General features: G+C 32.0%; 1 protein-coding gene across 1 annotated transcript in view; it reads left to right on the top strand.

The window, feature by feature from the left end:
- Positions 1–2404: 2404 nt before the first annotated feature.
- Positions 2405–23314, top strand: part of LOC130901965 (protein couch potato) — an 885499-nt gene continuing 864589 nt past the window's right edge. The window contains exon 1 of the mRNA XM_057813694.1: positions 2405–2929. The gene's annotated coding sequence lies outside the window, so the exon portion shown is untranslated. The remainder of the gene's footprint in view (positions 2930–23314) is intronic.

Below are 23314 nucleotides of genomic sequence, written 5' to 3'. Positions count from 1 at the left end.
TAAGTGGGAACTCGAGTTGGCTATCTAAAGGATGTGAATAAAACGAAAACGTTTCTTTACGACTGAACACGTGCTGCAATGAGATTAACGCGTTCTTGTTGGTAGGCATCTGCCCCAGATCAACTACACATCCACTATATTATGTCAAATGTCAATGCTTTTCTGTGATTGGCTGGACAAAATAGCCTCCTAATGGATCAAGATGTTTCATTTTCTCCTACCGCATCTTTGTAGCACTTACAATAAAGGTGGCAAACATGCATTAGTTTAATTGGTTTTAGATAGGGAGCGGCATTTGGTTTAGTCAAAACCGAGGTATTCCATATTACATGCATATTTCATATTTACACCTTCTCTATATAAATATATTCAAAGCATAGTTGTTTTATAAATCCTAACTGAAGAAACTAAATTTACGGGTTTTAAAAGTTTGGGTTGATTCCCGACTAGCGCCTATAGAAACAATTGAAAACCACAAATTTTATTGGAAACCACTAACGGAAATGTATTCCCTACTTCCCTAAAACATAGATTCTACCTAATCATATTGTTTACAATATCCACCCAAATCTCCCCTATACAAAATTCCGCGCACACCGACTAATAAGGTGCGCGCGCTATGATGGCGTCTACCTGTCGACGTCGTCGTCGTCCTCCACGTCGTAGTCAGCGGTGGTATTATTGGGGTCAGAAAAGCGGGTGGTAGGGCTAGAAGAGCAGTAAGGGGCGGCGTACAGTGTTTCCAAATCTCAAAAAATTCTTATGTACGTGAGAAATACCATATTAAATTTTAAACAAAATATTTTGACAAAAAATTATGTATACTGCAAAATATACGAGAGCTGCTACTTGAGTTTTGATATATGGCAATACGCATGTGAATGTGTCGAATCTAATCAAGGCATTGTCCTCATAAAGTTTGACATTTTTAATGATAAATATACTCAGAATGTGTAGCCATACAAGTGTTATTCAATTTACTTAGAAAACATGGAATTAAATCGGTAACATTTTCAAGCTTTAATTTATTTTCTATGACTGTTGAATTTAAATAAACCAACAACAATTTACCGATCAACTCGCTTCGACTTTTGGAGCACCATCTCACAGGGTTTCGCTGGTTTTCCAAATTTAACCGTTGTCACATTTCGATGAATTTCGTGAAGGTCGTCCAAAGTCGGCTGTTGTGCCAGAAAATGATGCTGTTCAGAAAACTGATATTGCAAGATCATCATGTCACATACCATGAAATTGAGGCATTTGTTTTATTCGCATACATTCAATATTGCATGACAATTAACTTTCAAAAAGATTTGTTGGAGTTTGATATCGCATAATTTGACAATCGCTCAAGAAAAGCTGGTGTCAATTACGAAACGAGATGCTGAAAAAATTCGATCGCTATGCTTCGGAAGACTTCATGTATATATGCATATGAACCCGAAATTAAGCAACAATCGATTGTACGGGTCTTTCATGACAAGCCAAATGCAAAAAAAGTTTCTCCTCCACAACAATGCGAGCTCTCACACATCAACTCAAATAAAACGTTTTTGTACAGTCAAATATTGAATTGATAGATCAACGTATTGTCCTTGTTTGGCTTCCAATGATTTGTTTTCATTCCCGTAGATCAAAAATAAATTGCGAGGTTAACGTTTTTCTACCAGGAAGAAGCGATTGATGATTTCAAATAACATGTTTTGGAGGTACCTCAATTGGAATGGAAAGAATGCTTCGATAATTGGTTCAAACCCATGCAAAAGTGTTTTGCCATATTCAATTATAAGTATTTGTTTTCATTTGTTTAGCACAAAATTTAAGTAGCATTCCTCATATGAATTATTATGCCTGTTAAAAATACACTTTGTTTTCACACAGGTTTTGTTATAATTCTATTTCACAAGATAATCACTAATATTGTTGGTGTTTATTGGCTTCTATAACTTCTATCCATTGCTGCCTTAGATGATCATAAATTTGTATTCTCGCATGAACGACCTGTATTTGTTTTTGAATTGTAACAACATGTCGACTAGGAGAGATTTGATTATTTATTAACAATCCTAATTTTAGTATATATATATATATATATATATATATATATATATATATATATATATATATATATATATATATGAGAAAATACTTATGACAGCTGTGTGTATTTTTTAGGCAAATTATTGCTTGCTTGTTAAGCAGGTACAAGTTTGCAAGGTAATAGTCTTTGTCTCAAAAAATCAAACACTATTGTTTGTTGTGATTACAAATATTAGAAAGCCAATTTTTTAAAAATAGATAACAATATATAATTTATTATTCAATATTAACCATCTTCAGTAGGTATTATTTTGGTTGCTCTTATAAATTTTAAATGTGGCAACCTCGCGAAACAAGATTCGTAGCAGTGTGAGGCGAGCACCGGCCACGGCGTGACACTAGCTCAGGCGCCTCCACCGCGTTCAGTTTTGGTTCTCGTACTCCACATAAACCAAAAAACTTACACATCTACTACGAAACAAACGCCTCGACGACTACCGACCCCTCAAACACCTGAGAGTGTGCCCCACCCCCACTTGACCGTCGCGACGCCTAGCACTTTGGCGGTACACACTGATACAACTCTTTCTGTTTCAACAGTCGATCATCGACAAGCCAACCGTAATCTTACTTTACGTGAACCGCGGAATTTAACCTAATTGTTGTCCGCTCTTCAGTTGTTTTTTGTTTTCTACTTCCTCTTTTTCGGTCTCATCAGCTGTGCGTACGCGCGTGTGCATGTGAACTACACTGGAACATTGTGACAGTAGTTCATTCAGGTGCATTTTTAAGGGTTATTTTTTCAGTTTCTCTTTTGTTGGTTTTGTTTATTATTTTTAATCGGATTGCTACTGATGGGTTTCTGGATGCCGGAAATATCGATTTGAAGGTTAGTTTGATTATCAAAAGCAAAAAGTACATTTGCCTCATTACAGGTTGGTTTGTTTGTTGTGGTTTTGTCCTCACAATATTGTCCTCAATTTTTTTTGTTTTAATCTAATATACTTTTGCTGTGAACTAAACGTTAAAGTCCTCTTTTCCTAAATAATAAATAATGTTTTTAATATAAAAACGAACAGAAAATATTATGAAAAAACAAAAAATTATAGGAAACGGTTTTACTGCAATGCGTACTTTTACTTCGTTTTAAAGGGTTATTCCTTTTTGTTTATCAGTTCATACTTTCGACACTCATTTTTATTTTTAATAGTGTACTAAAAAAGTGGATTGAATTATTTTTAATAATACCATGTCAAATAAAACTAGTCAATAAATATATTATTATTGTCGAATAGTTCATTGTGAGTTAGTTTCTCTACATATTAGGAACTTTGGTACTTGGAAATTAGTTGGTTTAATATTAGCAGTTACAAAATTTTGTGAATTTTCTATAAAAAATTATTGACATAAATAAATCTTGTTTCAATAATTCAATAATGTGTCAGTGAAATATATTCATATGACTACTTAAAAGTTTCAGCCATATATATGAGGAAATATAATTATTTATCAATAAACTTTGAACTATAGTACGAATGTAGAGGTCAAAAAGGAGTTGATATATGACAGAAGATTTAGCTAGCCATTAAAGTCCTTCAACAGAATTTAATATCGCTAATGCGAATCGTCGAGCAGGCAAAAGATAACCATTAGAGCTTTCTTTCTAATCAACTGTTTGGAACGTATGTTTGTGGACCATGTACGCATGATGTGATAAGATATCTAACGAATTTCGAGATAAAAGTCAACCAAGGTCATTGTTTGATGTGATTACCAGCAGACTTTTTTCTTTTCTCTCATTGTTCCTCTTTCCATAATTCAAGCAGTAAAATGGATTCTTTAAATTGCATTTGAAATGAGGTTTTGACGAATAGATTAATCGCTAATATAATCGCTCAATTTATTGAAGACAACATAAGAATTTGGAATAGAACGTATTCCTTTTGGATGGCAACGCACTAATATCACATTAGAATAATCTGGTGGAAGAATTTCAGGTAGGCTTCCCTTTTAACAGTTCTGTCAGGCCCTTATGGTTTCTCAATGTCGAGTGTGTGTCAAAATGTTTTAATTTCAGAACATTTTTTTATCTCCAGAAAGAGTCGGATGCCGAAGAGTACTAAATCTGTTGAGACGTATGTGGAAAGAGAGAGACAGTGGTTCGATTTTTCCAGTTTTTTACTCCGCAGATAGTCATACAAATCTCTCAAATAGTCGATCGTCTATTAGAATGAATGGAGTTTGTTTACTTATTACACAATTTCGTCTAGATATTGTAATTAGATAAATTTCAACATTTCGAGAGCCTCTCAACACTGTTTTTCAACTTTTGACCAGAAGATAGTAATGTGATGTTCAAAAGTCATTGCTAACGCATATTCTGCAAACATGATCTGACTAGAGCGGCAATACGTGGTAGGATACTGACAAGCCAAACGTTTTCAAACTTAGTATTGCTCATTAGAGGCTATTAAACATTATTTTTTTAGTGGAATCAATTCGTCTCGGCCATTGATATAGATTCAATAGTATATTATCAATTCTCAAATCAATTACATTATATTTTACCTTTATTTACCATACTTCGATAATACGGAAAACATTGTGAAGCGTTGAGATAATTAATTTTTTTAAAATATCCACGAAATTTCATATAGTGAATTGAGCTGCCAAAATGGTTGAAATTCTCTTCTTCTAGATAAGTGCTATTGGCACAAAATAGGTCGGTCTGAAGTCGTGAGGTAACTGTGTGATAAATTAGTCTTCTAATATTTATTTTGTCTACCTTTTAGTGAAGATGGAAGTTTGGGCGGTTTTCCAAATCTGAATATATCTGAAAGGTTTCTGCCCTCGTGTTATTGCTATGGTAAATACACATTCTGTTGGAAAAACTTTTTCGTTGCATAATTAAATTCCTTATTACCATTAAAGTCAATGTAAGATTGGACCTAAGCCAAACTTGCAGTTCATTCTATAACTGTAAATTGCACTGGAGGTGGAGCGCTGTACTGTATCGGATGGATATGATCGAGCGATGAATTTTACAAATTTTTTATATTCATTTCATAATTATAAGATTAAAGTATAGCAAATAGTTCGCCAGTATAGATGATGCGATGAAACTGTTTTTAGAGCTGTTTATAGGATTTGTAGGTTTGTAGGATTTGGTTGATAATAGATTTTTTATTTATTCCATGAAAGTATTTAAGAGCAAGAATTAGGTGTTGCTCAAATTTATATTAGAAAGGAGTAGTGGAAGAGCAAAGGTGTCTAACTATATTTTCTTACGTGTATTGAGTGTATTGTATGAGCAGAATTGAGCAGTTGTTCAGATATTCTGGAGCAATGTTACTAGAGTAGTTGTCTTCTTAGCCACAAAGAAGGCTTATAATTCTCGATAATGCTACCACTGTCCATTACAGAATAGATGAGGTATTTGTAGATTACTTCTCAATATCCGATAGGATTTAGATGTTACTGCCTACTTAGACAATTCACTTCGAACTATTGGATGTGTCTATTGTATAATGCGATCCTTTGGTTGACGGTGAGGGTGCAAGAAGATGCTAAAAGAGTAATAACTGCTACAAAAATGTTTTTGAGCACGCCTCTTTTACTATGTAGGATATTCTCTATTTTAACAGTGATGAAAAAAAATTTGGATCAAGAAATCTTGTTCTATGTTTTAGTTATCGTTGTTTCATTTTTATCAAAACTAAATATTGTTATTGTCATTAGTAGGCATAAATGGGAAATATATATTTTTTTCAATACATAATAAATTTTTCAAATTACCATTATTATTCGTAATCGTATTGTCATTTACAAGTAGAACCACAAGGTCAAACATTTAAGTATATGTTATAAATTTATTTAGCCGTTCTAGCTAGAACAGACAACGGTAATACAATCTAAGTGTGCACAACTTCTATTGGTTCCTGAAACTTATGGCATACTATATATGTCACAATTTAGAATCCAATCTCATGTTAATATGTAAGACTTATATGACTTTGACGGTATAATTACTTTGCATTGTTTTGCTGTTATATCTAACATCTTAATAATAACAATCTATGCAAATAGTAAATTTATTTATTAATTGGTGGGTAAGAATTTATTATCCATTTGAATTTATTTCAACTCAAAATAGGATTTAGGTTGCGTAGTATCAGTATAGGAGAGCTGCCAGTTACCACCGAGCGTTGATATTTTGTAAAATAGAGCGTACAGTTTGAATAAAATGGCACAGTTGACCAAAAAATATCACTTGCTTATCAGTATTTAAAATCATCACAGTTAAAAGATGCTATCGGAAATAGTTTAATATTGGACGTAACGATTCTATAATTGATGGCAATAATATACATCGTTGAGTAAACTTATTTCAGAGCTGCAGCTCTCACCGTTTTTAGGGGTATCACTCCTATCCCTACAATACATGTAACTTAAAATTTTCATCTTTAGTAGATTAAGATTAAGATAAGTAGATCAAAATAAGAACTAGATCATTTTTTGTTAGATAATGTGTGATGTCGTTACAATTGAAAATGCTGATTCAATGAGCTCATTTCTATTTGAATTCTACAACAATTGCATCAAAAACCGCTGTTCAGTCTTAAACTTGCGGTGTGGTGCATTCTCGAAATCTAGTTCCACTTCTTTAAAAAGGGTAAAACCGACACAGATACTTCTAGACGTTCAAATTATACAAAAATTTGCGCAGTCACAACTTATTATTTTTTTGATGCTAACACCTTCCATATAGAAGAAATATGGAACTCTAATAGACAATACTTAAACACGTTCTATAAACCTGTTTTTTTGCAGTTTGTAAAGTTTATGGAGAGTTTCTGCATGGGCTTATATTCATAGGCAACAAATATATAGAGTGGGCAATTGATTCTCTATTTCTTATATTATGGTGTTATGATTAGAGTTCAAGGAAACGGTTCTACAGAAAGCTGTGAGGACAAGTGTATCTACCACACATTCATGTCTTGTTCTAGTGCCGGCAAGTCACATTTTATTGGTCAAAAAGAGTTGAATAATTTAGTACCTGTTTTTGTGGTATCGAAGCTACAGTCAGAATGTCTTCGTTTCCTTCTTAAAGAGTGGATCGTACTTACCAAAGATACAGAAATTACAACTTCAGAAAACTAAATGCTGCATTCCCCTAGCCTACAATATGGAAAATTTATTGGGTGCCTATAATCATATCAATGGTTTGATGCAAGAATTCGACACCAATCTTACTTCTTGTGAAAGAGGCTTGCTCATAAACTTATCGAAATATAGTTTGAAAGCCATGGTTTTACATAATAGAATTTCAAAACCATATATAGTAAACTGGTGTACCAGTTGACTATTTAGTGACAATGAAAGAAACCTAAGAAAAGATATAACTTTTTTTAAATAAAATGAGCTATTACCACTACATGTGGTAGATATTTTGTAATTTTTTCAGGGTTTTAGGAAGTTTTTACGACATATTATTGTTTCCTTTGTTAGTGAAACAACCGCGCAATGAATATGGGGCAAATTTAGTTGAAAAGATTCGAATTCCAACCGGTATTTCGAAATTTTAAATATGTTGGACATTAAACTTAATTGAGGAAAATCTTTGCGAAGTCTATGAATAAAGAGGGTAAAGGATTTAACTATTTAAGAAAAGTCTTTTCTCAGTTAAGTAACGCTAAGATTGAGAAAAATATTTTTATTTTGCCATAGATAATAATATATGCTATTCAGCTTTATTTTACAGCAAGAAAAATTATGACATTCACTTCATCTGAACTGATTATGAATTCATTCATAGTATTTTCAGTTTGTGTTTTCTAGACCCAAAATCCCGAATTAAGCTTTAGTGCTACTGGGATAAGTATTAATTCTTTTATCGGTATTCAGAAAAACTGATAAGTTGATTGAGCTCATGGAAATGAAATTTTTTGAAATTGTTTGGAATTTTCCCACCACGCAGGTCATTTAAAATTTGTAATATTATTGAGCAGCATAAATGATTATAGCAACACCTTTTTGCTATGTTTAGATGATAGATAGAACATTTTAGATGATTTGAAAAGGTATACTGAAAAATTTTAAAACATAAACTGTTGAAATGCAATATGTTGAATTATTAATTGATCACTTTTCATAAATTAAATGTAGATAATTTCATGAGAAAACCGTTTTGAACTCGGTATATCGTACCGCTGGTAGTAAAAAATAAAGATGTTATAAGTGATGTCTTATTTTAGACAGAGCGAGTCAAAGAGCCAATAATTTTATGGAATTTGTATGCTAAAGGACCGTGAAATGTAAATTTTATTCAGCGCACGTATTTGTGTTACAAACAAGGCAGCTCTGAGAAGAAGTTGTGGGAAATCGTGAAATTGGGAACATTTTGTGATTTATTTTGAAAGTTTTGGTGATTTAAGTAAACAGATTATACTATTTACTACTGGATGAATGTTGATGCTCAAGGCAATATTAGAAATTATTGATATAATCATCACCATTACCTAGTGAACTTAATCGATTAGTCAAATCAATTGATTCGAGAGCATGGATTCAATATGATAACAATGACCATTAATAAAATACCAGCAAATCATCGAAAACGTTGTACGGCACTTGCGCCTTTGAAGATTTATAGTGGTTTGTAAAAGTCTAAATTTTCTAAATATTATTACAATAGAAATAATATGGTGTATACAAGATGTGGATGAAGTTTGGGAACTGCATCAATTTAATATAAGCAGATAAAAGTACATATAAATTTTTATTATCGATCTGCACAATAGTCTTCATTTAATTCTACACAATGGTTTCATATATATATCCCCTTTTATAGCGTTATACGCCTTTGGGTTCCTAATCTCCAGGCCTGTCTATCTTGCCAGTCGTCGACTGCTAGGTTCCTTTCGGACATTGCTCTAGTGATTCCTTGTAGCCATGTTCTAGGTGGTCTTCCCCTCTTTCTTTTTTCTGTGGGGGTCCATTCTAATATTATTCTTGGTAGTCGTTCTCTTCCCATTCTCTTAACGTGTCCGTACCAAATCAACTGTTTCTTTTCTATATCTTCTACTAAAGTTCAATGTTGAAACAATGGTTTCAACATTGCTGATATGATCTAATGTATGGTAGGGTGGCAGTGATATAGGAGTGAAGATGGGAAGTAGTTTATATGGAGCTGAAAAATTTTGCAGTCGATACCAAAAAAAAAACGTCCCTTCGTGAGATTGTTCGGAAATTGATTAAACCGATATACTTCTTTTATGGATAAGTCACATAATAGAAACTGATACACCTCATAATTCATTCTTCTAAATTCATTACATTGTTGACTCAGTTGCTTTTATCAAAACTAGTTCAGATTAGGAAAATTATGAATAAAAATTTGCACCTCGGTAAAGAAGATATGACTTCTGCTTAAATATTTGCTGGAGGCTAGAATTTGCTGAATAAAGTTCTATACGAACGTATTCTCCGATTGAAACATGTTTATAATAGGGATGTGCATAGATGTAATATGGAAGAAACAGATTCAAAACAAATTTGAATCACAAAAAAATATTTAGGATATTCATGTATGAAAACTTATTTTTCTACTATATCCATTTGAAACTATGAGAAAAATAATTGCAAAGCATCTTCTATTGTGCAAACTTGAAAAAATCATCTCTCGACAATTAAAACAAACCACACATCTCATCGCGTCGTTACGTGGATATACAGAACTTTTCCTAAACAAAAACTTTGTATCAGTTACTGTTCAGGAATTATTTATTCATACAAATAGTTCCTTCATTATTTTTCTTGAAATCTCCAAACAATGCTTGAGAAAACTGTAAAAAAGAGACTGCCATTGTTCCCGGATAGAAATTCTTCTTCGGTGCAATTTCTAAGTTAGAATATGTATAATTGGTACTCAGTTTGGGTAAACAATGATTAATAAATTCGACACCACCACTAGTTTTTAATGAAAGAAAACTCAAATAGAGAGAAAATTTGAAAAGTTAGAAATACTTTCTAAAAAATGAACGTTACTCCAACAAAGAAAACCAGCACGATATTACAAATTAATGTTCATGGCTGGAAACATTCATTGAAGTTCCATAGTAATAAATTTATGAAAAGAAAAATATACAACGGATACGAATCAATTGTTAAGATGAAACAACTCCATATTGTAAGTGCAACAGATAAGAAAAGGAAACTTATGAGGATAAAGCTGGGTTATTTGTAGCTCTCAACTGTGGTATAGTTTTGTGGTTACTTAGTTGTTGGTACAAGCAGTGCTGTTTTTTTATTTGGTTCTGTCAGATACAGATGGAACAGCTAAAGAGGGAAAGAGTACATCGAACAGATACGGGAATAAAGCATACATTTTGATGCACACACAAGCGGAATCTATATTTTCAAAATATAACCAGAATTAAATCTGTATTGAATATGTTCTGTTCCCAAAATAAACAAAAAATAGGTATTTCCATAGAAAATGTGATAATTTACAAATTTTTTTTAAACGATTTATTAAAATGATGAAAATTGTACCAAATAAAAGAAGAACGGAAAATCAATTTGATAATGGTTATTGTTGCCTGAGGTAAGCGATAAAGGAAAAAAAGTTTTTTTTTTTAATTTTAATCAATTCTAATTCAATGGAGGTCGACAATTGCCTATGCCACAGAAGTAACGATAATTATTTAATTATTATTTACACTAGCAAAATAATTAGAAGAAATCTGACAACAAGAGCGAGTCTCATTAATACCAAAATAACGTTTATTTTATTGAGTGCTACTCATTTTAAAAATTAGTAATTACTATTTCATTCCTTCATTTAAAATTAACTGATAAAAAACAATGTATTCCTCGATGGTAGTCAAGCATTCGACAAGTTCGGGCACCAGGGCCTCCAACACAAAATAAAAAACAAATCCTTCCCATTATTTCTTGTTTATGAAACCATTTCTAAACAATGTAACCTTTTAAACAAAAATCAACGAGCACACTATCATTTTCCAATTGAATCAGGCAGAGCTAGACGTACTTGGTCCATTACTTTATATACTATATGCATCAAATATATCGGTATATCGGTGATACTGTACACAACAACACTCGCTGGTACAGCCAGCCATCATTTCTACTCATTTCAATAAAAAAATTACATCAGGAAATTAACACAATTTTATTTAACCGAATTACAAAACTGGGATATTGAAGTTAATGAGAACAACTCATTCATAATTTTCAGATTTTGCAAGGATACACCTAATAGTTACAATAAATAATACAAAAATACCAAAAGTAATTAGCAATCTACTTGAATAAAACAGAATAAAAGAGAAAACAAATTGACATAAAAGCAAAGAAACTGCACTAGTTCAGAGGGAGAAAGTATCCTTCAAAAAGAAAGTCCTAATTTATGATTTATTAATCCAATACGAGCGTTGTTTCCATTCCGATTGAGGTACCTCGAAAACATGTAATTTGAATGCATCAACCGCTTCTTCAGGTGTAGAAAAATGTTAACATCGCAATTTATTTTTGTGATCTGTGGACATGAGAAGAAATCATTGGGTGCCAAACAAGGAGTGTACGGCGAATGTCCCATCAATTCGAGGATCTGACTGTTGAAAAACGTTTTTGTTTGCACTGATGTGTGAGAGCTCGCATTGTCGTTGTGGAGAATTATTCGTCTTCTGCGATTGGATTTCTTTTATTTTTTGAAATATTTCTGACGAACAAATGCTAATGTACCATTCAGAATGGACCGATTCATTATCTATAACGAAATTTGGTTTGAAAGCACATACAGTCGATTTTTTATTAGTTTCGGATTCATATTCATAGATTTATGACTCGTTGCCTGTCACGATCCTACAGAAGCACCACGATTGAATTTTTCCAGCATTTTTGTGTACCAATCGACAGGATCATTTTTGTGAGCGATGTCAAATTAAGCGTTATCCAACGCGAACAAATATTTTTGACAGCCAAATGTTCAAGCAATATTGAATGTATGTGAGAAGAACTGATACCCAAGTATGCCTCAATTTCACTGTATGCCACATGACGATCTTGTAATATCAGTTTTCACATTGATGTTTTCTGACACCACAGCTGATTGATTTATTGAACCACGTCATCCCAGTAGATCTATATATGTCAACAATACAAGATTTTATTAAAGAATATCATAAAATCATAGCTGGATGTAAACCTCATCAACGTAATAAAAATCGTAGAGAGCCTGGCAAGAGTAAAAAATTAAATCTTAGGATAAAATTGAATATTGCTAATGATATAAATAAAAAAATTTATTGATAAAAAAACAAAAAAAAACTTGGTTATGAATCTGTTTCTATCACAATAATTAAAACAGAAAAATTGTAGGCGTGTTCAGTATGTACTAGATATGAATTTGAACCTCACTACATATTATATTCATCCGAAAAGTCAAATGTGTGAATAATTTGTTTGAAAAGCATTATAGCAAAGGTTTATATACAGAATTTAAAATGAGGTATTGATAACATCTCATCTGATCCCAAATAGATGTTATTTGTGTCTACCCCGAGAAACCTATAATATAATACACACATAAAATGTGAATGATCGTACCCCAAACAATAAGCAATAATTATATACCTTAGTGACGAGAATCACAAAACCACTAAATAATTAACAAAAGTAAATTCTACTGCGCCCCTTTTTATTTTTATAGAATTAATCAGTGCTCTCCAGAAACTACAAAATACCTGAAAAACCTAAGTCGTTCTTACGACTACCTAACCTAACCATTTTTAGAAAGTGGCGCTGATTTGCTCACTCTGAAAAGACACGGAGGATGGCGTTCTTACAACGTAGTAGAAGGATACACATAAGAATCCATATAAAGAAAAATAGAAATATCACAAAAATTGTACAACCTTTCAACGAGATTCCATCAGGAAAATTAAAACATCTGCCGTCTCCTTAAATATCTACCGAAGGGACTACACTTCTACAGTAATACAAATTGTATAATAAATATAAATATTTATACCCTCGCTACTACCGTCCGTAGTTCTGAGAATGTCAATTTTACTTTTTTGTAACAACAGATGAAAACAAGGTGTTTTCAGATAAGTATAATAAAAATACCAGGAAATCAGTTGTAGCATGTCTTATCAGGCATGTGGCTCCATCGTGTTGGAATGACATGTCAGAGAGATTAATGACAGATAATTGAGGTGTCAAAAATTTTTAATCATGTTCCTATATCGTTTATCATTGATAGTAGTATTCTGACATCATTTGAAGACATATGAACCAATAACTTAGTCAGTACTGCAAATAGTGTACGTAAAGTTTGTGGATTATTGTTACTCCAAATGCGATCACTCTGCTCACTTTGGTACCATTCAACAAAAATGGGCTTGATGGTTGTTGGTTTTGATCCCTGTTGAAGTTGAATCTTGGAAGTTCTTGAACCAAGATCCATTCGTGAAATCTTGATAAAGAATTTCAACAATTTGCGAACGTTGCTCTGGTGTAAATCTAATAATTGATCAATATCGTTTCCTATCACCTATCGTTATAGAACTAATAACCTTGCGTGTTACATTAAAACTGTAAAAAGAGAAATGTGATCTTTATGATCTGCACAACATTTTCTACCCTCTAGAAATTTTCTTTTTCCAAGAAAATATTTGTTATCCGTTAATATTACCTACATTATTTCCATTCATTGATAATCTCTATTCATGAAGTACTTGGCGTAATAAAAAAAGGAATTCAACAGTTAGCGTAGAACATTTTCTATTAGTCTATTGTCAAATTAAGGGCATGATTTTGAAGAAACATTGTAAGGGCAATATTAAAATTACTCGATTCATAAGTTCATTCAGTGCAATGATATGTACATAGTAGTTGTCAAAGATTCCTGAAAATAAATCTTAACCTTTTTCAATTTGGTTGAATACCGAAATAAAATACCAAGCTTTAAAATAAGTTGTTGGTTTTCTCATAGGAATCAAAACTGGGAACCAACTACATAATTCTTTTCACCTGATCAACTAGAATAATGATAAAAAAATATGAACTGCGTGAATAATGGAAAATCCCGATATTTGCTTATATTTTTCATTAAGCATTCTCAGATTGAACTAATATTTTGTCTAAAACATTTTATTGATACCTAAATTTATGGTTGCCGAATGCTTAGTTTTTGAAATATTTTTGTGGTTTGAAACTTGTTGAAAAAAGTTCGCTCTAATCTACGGGATTTCATTGCTTCACGTATTATCCTAATGACCTGTACTTTATATAAAGAAAACAAGAGATTTTATGTTAGAGTGAACAATATTAATTCTTCTATATTAGAAATTATCCTTCAATAATTTCGTTTGTTATATTGAGGCTTATCTCTTGAGTCTCGAAAATTGTCATCATTCATTTTCACATGAACAATAGTTATTAGGTTTCAATTTCATAATAATAATTTCTTGTGAAAAAAACTTGCTGTTTTGCAAAAAATGGAAAAAACTCATAACTAAGATAAGTATAGTCAAACTGATTCAATATTTTGTCTTTATCAGTTCCTGAAAGGCTCTTGTTATAATTATCTTGACTTGTTTGAAGACGGTATGCTATTAGCTGTTTCTTGTATGGAGAACAAAACCTAGCAATTCCGACAAATTTGTTAGATTTACTTCCTCAAATTATTTGCCTCATATTTCATTGAACTTGTCACAAAATATTAGTATATGCGTTACAAACCATAATTTGTCAGAGTTTAATCGATATGTTATATTATATAACTAACCTTTTCTCTTTCAGCATAGATTCATTGCGAGGCCGACGGCTTGTCACTTTGCATATATAGATCTAACATAAGTTACAACTATCCCTTAATTGTTATTGCTACATGCTTGAATCCATCAGTCTTCCGTTTCTGTAAATGATTATATTGAATAGTATTCAAATGTACCACATGAATTTCTTCAATTCGTATGTAATTGAAGCGTTACTTCAAAGGAATACAAATTCTGGATTGACGAAATTAAACTTGGAGAGTTTACCAGGATTAGGCAATTATAAAGTTTTAAATTGTTTATTTGTTCAATTAAGGGCTTTATATAATGAAGGAAAATATATTTGGGGAGTTTAAATAGAATCTGATTTCTCGGAGTAAAAGCTGTTGATTTTAGAGCGCCTGTTTAATATCCATATTAACTTTAAAACAAAGGTACATTATATACTTAAACATGTTCTAAATATATATATTTCTAATATGATGATAATTGTCACGTTTTGTTATACGAGGGTTGTTACTTAAGTTTTGATGTGTGAATGTACTCAGATCTTGTGCTATTTGAGTTGTCCACAGATACTTGAAAGATTAATCTTGGCCAAAAAATTAAATGAAATCGCGCACATTTTCGTGCGGCGATTTTCTATGATTTTCAACCTAGAATACATCAACAGCAATGTGCAGATCGCTTCGATTTGTGGTAACGAAGCACACATAATTTGATAATTACTCAAAAAAGGTCATGTTGATTGACGCAAAGAAATGCTGAGAAAAATTGATCGCGATGCAATCGTCTATAGGATCGTAACAGGCGATTAATCATGGATCTTTGAATATGAACCCGAAAATAAAAAACAATCGACTGTCAAAACGAGCAAAATCCAACAAAAGTTGTGCGCACGAAGCACTTCAAAGTGAATAGTTGGAATAACTGGACATGTCGCCACCGTTCCATTAGAGCAACGTAGAACGGTTAGTTCTGAATAGTACGTTTTTCTACACCTGAAGAAGCGTTTGATGTGTTCAAATCACATGTTTTGGAGGTACCTCAATCGGAATGGAAAACATGCTAGAGCAATTGCATTGAACGCTTGCAAACGTGTATTGATTTTAATGGAGAATGTCTTGAAATACAATAAAACCATATACAATTATAAATATTTGTTTTTACTTGCCTATCTCAAAACTTAAGTAGCAAACCCATATAATATCCAAGCAAAAACAATCTATGGCAAATTCAGAAAAAAATATATATGTAGGAAATTTGCATTTTCAATTATTTTAGGAATGGAAGTAATTTAAACGAAAATTATATTGAGGAGATAAAGACTGATAAACTTCATGACATCTTCACAAAGATATAATCGAAAATACATGATTAAATAAATATCGATTAATTATATAAACATAGAAAAATGACGAGAAAAATCATATGGAACAAAATATATGAAGGAGCTAAATGAGTGTTCTAACAGCTAAAAGTACCAATGTGGGAAGAAACTACAGGATCAGCATTTTATTGAATAAATATGTCAAAAAGACATATGAATACAATATACAGCAGATGTAACAACTATCAATAACCATAATGGCTTGAGAAATATGTGCGAAGAAGAGAAAAGGTGTCTCTACTGCTAGATATATGGACAAGTTAAAAAAAAATGGATCAATTGTTGATTAGTAACTTGAAGAGACAATAAGCAGACTGAAAATATAGTAGAAAAAAAAACTGATAGCCTACAAAGTACTATCAATGGCTGCTTTTCATATGTTCATATTCAAGTTAACATAGGATGAATTTATAATTAAGGGCATAATCGTACAATCAAGTTTTCACTCTATCTACCTAATATGTTGTAATAATTTTTCTTGGTGTCATAGTCAGTTCGGTATTCACGACCGCATTACGCCGTATGGATGTAGTTCAAAACCTCTGTTAGTAGCTTCAATGATTGTAATTTCGGCTAAAATAAGACGGAAAATAGTATAGGACATGCGGCCAGAAAATTAGATAACCTATAGTGCGTGATATAGAGCTTTGTTTTATTATTTTAAATATACTGCTGATTACAAACGATATGAGAGATGAGGTATTTTGCATAACTTTTTACTTTACGCAGCTATACAAAGCTAGAAAGCAGTCCACTCGAATATTTGGTAGTCTTATTATTAGACTAGGGCCGATATTTATTTCAAGGAGGAATTTTACAAAACAGACCTTTCTTGATGTCTCAATTCAATTCACAAAATCACAAAATCTCTTAGAAACTAAAATTGAAATGAAATAAAGATTGTCAAACAGCGACTTTTTACTGAGACAGTGGAAGAGGTAACATTTTTAGGTCATAATAATTTAGAACTAAGAAATATGTTATGTTAATGATAGATTTCCTAGTCAATTTGGAAGGGGAACTACTTATTTGCCTTCTCTTGAATTTACGTTTCATGATAGAGATCGTTGAGATAGTTTTTAAAGGATTTTATATGAGATATGATGGCCCTGATGCAGAAAAAGTGCAGGACTGGAAGTTTTTTGTATTGATTCAGAAATTTAACAAATAGAATAAAATGGCTCGCTAAACAAAGGGCTATCTGGCTGTAGTAGTCAAGTCGAATGTTATTATTCCCTGTCGTCAGCCACCAAAAAAGTTTCCTTTTGGGATTCTGATGAAGTTCTATCTAATAGTACAAGGAACGAGAAGATTATTCTTAGCAATAGCATTGTTTGGATTGATAATACAAATCAAGCATCAGGCTTGTTAGTCATTTAGACAGACATGAATCGGGGTTATGTCGATATCGACATAAACGGTATCGACATACACTTGTATTGCAATACTTGAGGATTTACTGCTCTAAATATAAGAACTTTTGAAGAAGGGTAAGGGGGTGGGTTGAAAGCACTAACAAATGGATGTACACTCCGCTGATCGAGGAAGAGCGACAGGCAAAAATGCAAAATGCTTGAAATATTATGCTCTGAGTGTTGGGATGAAGCGGAAAAGCGAATGTCTATGGCAGAAGTAACGTTACATTTTCTAGTGAAATATATCTTTCTAAATATTTAGAAATGTTTTGTTGTTGTAAATAAAATTCTCTATTTCATCAAATATATTTGCCGCAACTGGAGTGAATCCAAATATTCGGAAGCAATTGCTGAATCTAATTTAGTCAGCTTGAAATCGGATAGAAGGGAATTATATCTGAACACTCCACTATGCTAAAGGAAACCCATGGGTTGACGAAGTGCTAGAGAAGTGTTTAACAAATAACACATGGCTGTATCGTAAAAATGAGGGAATACATATTTGTCTGGTATTCTCTAACCCACTCTGTATATGACGATATTCGATAGCTACTCTAAATTTTTTCATATTTCTCTCAACTATATGAAATTTAGATTGCGTCTGTACGAGAAACCAGAGTACACTTTGATATCGATAAATTTGTATTCGATCACAAAGATCAATAGTTTAGATTCACTCTACCAAAAATGAATAGTACTTTTGTACTGTTTAGTTTGTTTTATAAGAAAGAACTATTGGGCAGGACTAGAGGAAATAAGAGATAAAAAACTTCTCTTCATATTAAAATTGAAAATGTTTGCCATATCTTTGTCTAATTCTTAGGAATCCTAGTAAATAAAACTAGAATAGAGATGCAGAGCCCATGACTTGAGAATGCACTACTTCAATATAGTAGTTTGGTTTTTGGATATTTCGATATTAGATTATGTTTTGTAATTCCCGTCATTACATTTTTTCATTAAATCTATCAACATTCTTCACTAAAATGCTCAGTGTATTCTTTATTAAACTTTTCAAACAAATGTAATGAAAAATTGTAAACACTCCCAATACTACGGTTCATCAATGATGTTTTGTTGGTTTAGTAATACCGATGCAGAATAATTTATTTGTTTTTAAGGTCTAAATTAATCACAAAAGTTTTTATGTCCAATATTTTGGGCATCAGTTTAGCACAGTGTGTCGTTAATTAGTAAATGGCTACCTGTTATCGAGAACAGATTAACCGTTTCAAATGATTCACACACATCTGTGTAATAGAATGATACTGGTGATATTTGTTTTGGCAATTAGTTTAATTAGTCCGAAACTATTGAATAATTGGCGACAAAAGTTACAATGAAATCAAGCTCAATGTTCCCTATAATCGGCTTCGAATGTTTCGGAAAATTTTAATGGCCTTGGAAACAATCATAATAATTCAAACGATAACCTAAGAGCTTTTATCTCAGTGTTAACTAATAATCATATTTTTCTAGAAAAAAGCACTTTGAAGCAGCCAATTATGCATTTAGATATTCATACTAAAAACACTGTTTACACTACACCAATACTCTCAATGGCACTATTTAACATACGTTTCCATACCAAGGTATCGTCTTTAGAGTCTTAAGGTAAACGAAAACCTATGAACTTGACCTACATATTTATACCAATGAACATCTTCCCACTAAAAACACTTCAAACACTTTCAATATTTCTAATAATCGCTTTTATCAGGCCCAGCAAACCCAAACCCTTATTCAACATGTCGATGTATTTTCTGTCAAAAGTCGAGGAAGACAGGATTTCAACAATTTCAATTTCTTATTTTACACAAACATCTTTCTCTTGAATTTTAAATGAAATTTTACTTAGTAGGGTTGAGATTGTTAAATTTAAATTTAAATTTAAACAGTTTAAACAGGAACAAAGGGCGTATTCCTTACATCTCCTTCTATAGTTTATTAGTCAAGGAATTAATGGAAAAAATTTTCTCACTGGAATTGTTTTTCACTAGAAGTAATTGTGATTGTTGGTATAGAGGTAGTATGAATACTGTGTTCCTTACACGTACTGAAGATTTATAATCATTTTACGATTTTTTCAGAGATATCAAACAATGTATAAGTTTGCGAAGAAATATTTTCAAAAGCAATACATTTCCAAAATATTCATAAGAAACCATATATGTGGCTAACAGTATAGAAATTACATACGTTTTTGGATCGAGAAACTGAGTCTCAATAGGAGTAGCAAAGTATGAATTCCTATTCGAAAATCAACTTTCAATAAACATAAAGTGGAGTCAGAAACAGCTTGAACAGACCCAACACTGAAATCCTATAAAGGTAACCTGTACTCTCTTACGAGAGCCACACCCTTCCAAATATATGTATAGAACTAGAGCTTATTCTACTTTCCATAAAATCTCACTTCATCAGTGTCTCATTAAGTATTTCGACACGCTGCAATGTTTAATTAGTAAGCCAGTGAGGTGTGATTGGTTTTTGCCGTAAAATTCCTGTACATGCTGTTTACAGTAATTCAGACTGGGAAGGTGCTTTCACAACGTTTTTTTTCCACTAACACAATGTCATGAACAATCTGTATATGATGCCAGTAATAAATACTAAATCGCTATGTTTAATAGTAGTCTTTGAAACTTGAGGGAAGTGAATTTTTAATACCATCATTTCATGTACCTTCCCTATACATTGCCAGAAAAAGACGTGTGAATTAATAATCTCAAGTTTCTCAAATTCTCATGGTTCTAGGGATGCATACTGTGCCATAGTGCATTTAATACCTCACTAGAATTTATTTCGAACTTCTCATTCCAAGTTAAATATCCATGGTTATTCCTAAATATTGGTTATATGGTTATAAGTAGCTTTTTCTTTAAGTTACGGAAAATATGTTTCCTCATGTTTATCCATTTACTTAAATATTCAATTTTTACTTTCCCCTCAATTATCATGACTGAATGTAGCGTTGGCAATTGGTATTGTACTTCAATTGAATATTATTATGAACAATAAAATTATACGTTGAAAAATCCTAGTTGATATTTTCCTGATAGTATTTCCTTATTAGGTTAATTATTGTTGTTGTCTTGGAAATTACTTTCATCAATATTTTCTAATTAATTATTACTCAATAATCTTTTTTTTTTATTGTTGAAACGGAAGTTGTTCCTTCCTGATTATTAATTTATTTTAATACTGATAATACTCAACGTAGCTATCCATTGCCTACGATAACAGTAACGAAGCTTAATAGTTTTGGTTAACAAAACACAGTGCTAGATAATGATAGAGAAAATTTATAGAAAAAGTATGAACTATATTATATCATTTTAAAATAAGATTCCTTACACTTTTCCTATAGTAAGGGTATAACTGAAGTAGTTGCCTTCTGAATAAAGGACTTAGCACACGGCGTATTTATACACGGATATTTTTTTAGATGATCAGAAAGCATATTATTTCTTTTTATTATTTGTATCGTACACGTAGAAAACTATATTAATTTGTACCTCGTTCACCTCGATTTCAAAACAAGATATGTTTTTGAAATGACTAATACGACATCAAATAGCACTTTCTTTTCTTCTAAAAATTATTTTAAAATGACGACATCTTTATTCTCTTCTGGAATAATCTATACAATAAACAAAAGTCTCATTTTTCTTTTCCTATGTTTTTTGGAAATCGGTAACGACTCCATTTCACTACTGCAGAAAAGTCTTTTAGAATTCAGTGATTTCTACTGGAGTGCATCACATCTCGATCACCTTATCAACACGATTGTATCAATACAAATTAATTTTGGAATATGTACAAACTTTTGTTCAAACGTGTGTCTTTTGTATATTTTCAGGAGCTGCTATCTTTCATCTGATGCAGTAAATGGAAAGTATTGTTTCGAGAAATTTGTGTACCAATTCGGTGTATGATCATTTATTTATTGGCTCAGAGAAAGCTACATTTAGTGGAGAAATATTTCGAGAAAGGAATTTATAATTTTAGATCCTATAAATTAGCGTTTGTGTATATGATTATGCAGTCATAGTATATTCAGGAAAGTCCTCACATGAAAATGATATTCTAGAAAGAATCCGATTGGAAAGAAGAGCACTATTGGAGGGATAAGTTTATGACTTAAGAAAAATGTTAAATTTACAGTTATAAACCTTGATTCTGTAAAATACTAGGCGACTGTCTTAAATGATTTAAAACCTTCTCCATAGTGAATTTTTACAGAATGTTTGAAATTATTGAGATCATTCATTCATTTTGAGGAATCTGAAACATAACATCTAAATTGTATATCCATCATAATGTTGATTATTGAATATTTGCTAGTGCTATTTTGTTGATTATTCTCAACCAAAGTGAAATAAACGATGCCACGGTTGTCGAATGTTTTATGCAAAATAATTTTTCATCTTCCTGTGATAAAATGTATCAATTAGCACGTTGACGGCAGCCGTCGAAGGGTACTTGACAGTGGTGCTACTTTCTAAATGGCAGCCGTCGACTACCCTTCGACACCTGCTGCCGCTTTTCCAATTCATTCTGTATCGGCTTAGTCAACTGGAATCAACTCTAAACTGTTTTCCCACCTTTCCATTCAGTTCTACATTATACCTGTGCCACCGGTCAGCGTTTTTTTATTTTTCTCTGAAGATTCAGCTATGAAGTTGAATTTCATAATATATTTTTTATTTATTCATACGAAATAATTATAGTATTGAAAAAATGTATTATATGAATGTAGTTCAGCAAAAAGTATATGACACACAGTCGATTTCTTTCAAGGAATCTTATTTTTGCAACAGTTGCAATTTTTTCATGTAGTTTGGCTACTCTTTACGAAACTATGCCCATGATTTTGAGATAAGATTTATTTTATTTTTGCTATTCAGATATCCAAAACATTCTTATTTCATATTAGTGAACCGTAGTAGTTCCTAATGGCGGCCATTCGACACCATTCGACAGGCATTTTTTCTCAGAAAAGAATTAGAAAATCGGAGAGAAAGATTGTGGTATGACAAGAAATCTTAGGAAACTGACACTAGAACATTTCGAAAACTATGATGAGGTTACCCACATCATATCTGAATGTTTGGGAACCTAAACTGGATCACGTTCATTGTTGTGAGGAAGTTGATCGAGTTAATCGGGTCGTAGCCATATGATCTGGTAGACCTGTAGAGGTTAAATGCGATCAGCTGACGGGTTGTTTCATTTCTGTGTGGATTTTTATACTTTGGAAATCATATTTTCCTCTTAAATGGCTATCTTCTAGTAATGCTCTCGAGCAGCGTAATTTATAACATTGGTTACTGAGGTTTACAGTTTTTATACTTTTTGGCATTTTAGAATAAAAACAGGTTATTAGTATTAGAAACAGAGAGAGAGAGAGAGAGAGAGCTTTATTGAGAAAAAATTGTTACAAATTGTAGACAAACAAACATAAAAATAACTAAATAAAGAAACAAATAAATTGAAATTTCAATATACATAAGACAACTACAATGAATAATAAAATTTTAGGTGACGTTAATAGGTAATAATTAGCATATAATTCTATAGCAAAATTAAACCAGTATGCAGTATGCTCAGAATCAAATATTATTATTAGAATAGAAGTGGAAAGTCGTGCAACGATCTTT

Source organism: Diorhabda carinulata, chromosome X, assembly GCF_026250575.1.
Source record: "Diorhabda carinulata isolate Delta chromosome X, icDioCari1.1, whole genome shotgun sequence".
NCBI lineage: Eukaryota > Metazoa > Arthropoda > Insecta > Coleoptera > Chrysomelidae > Diorhabda > Diorhabda carinulata.
Note: the sequence above shows the minus strand (reverse complement) of the source record. Positions and strands in the feature narration are given on the sequence as shown.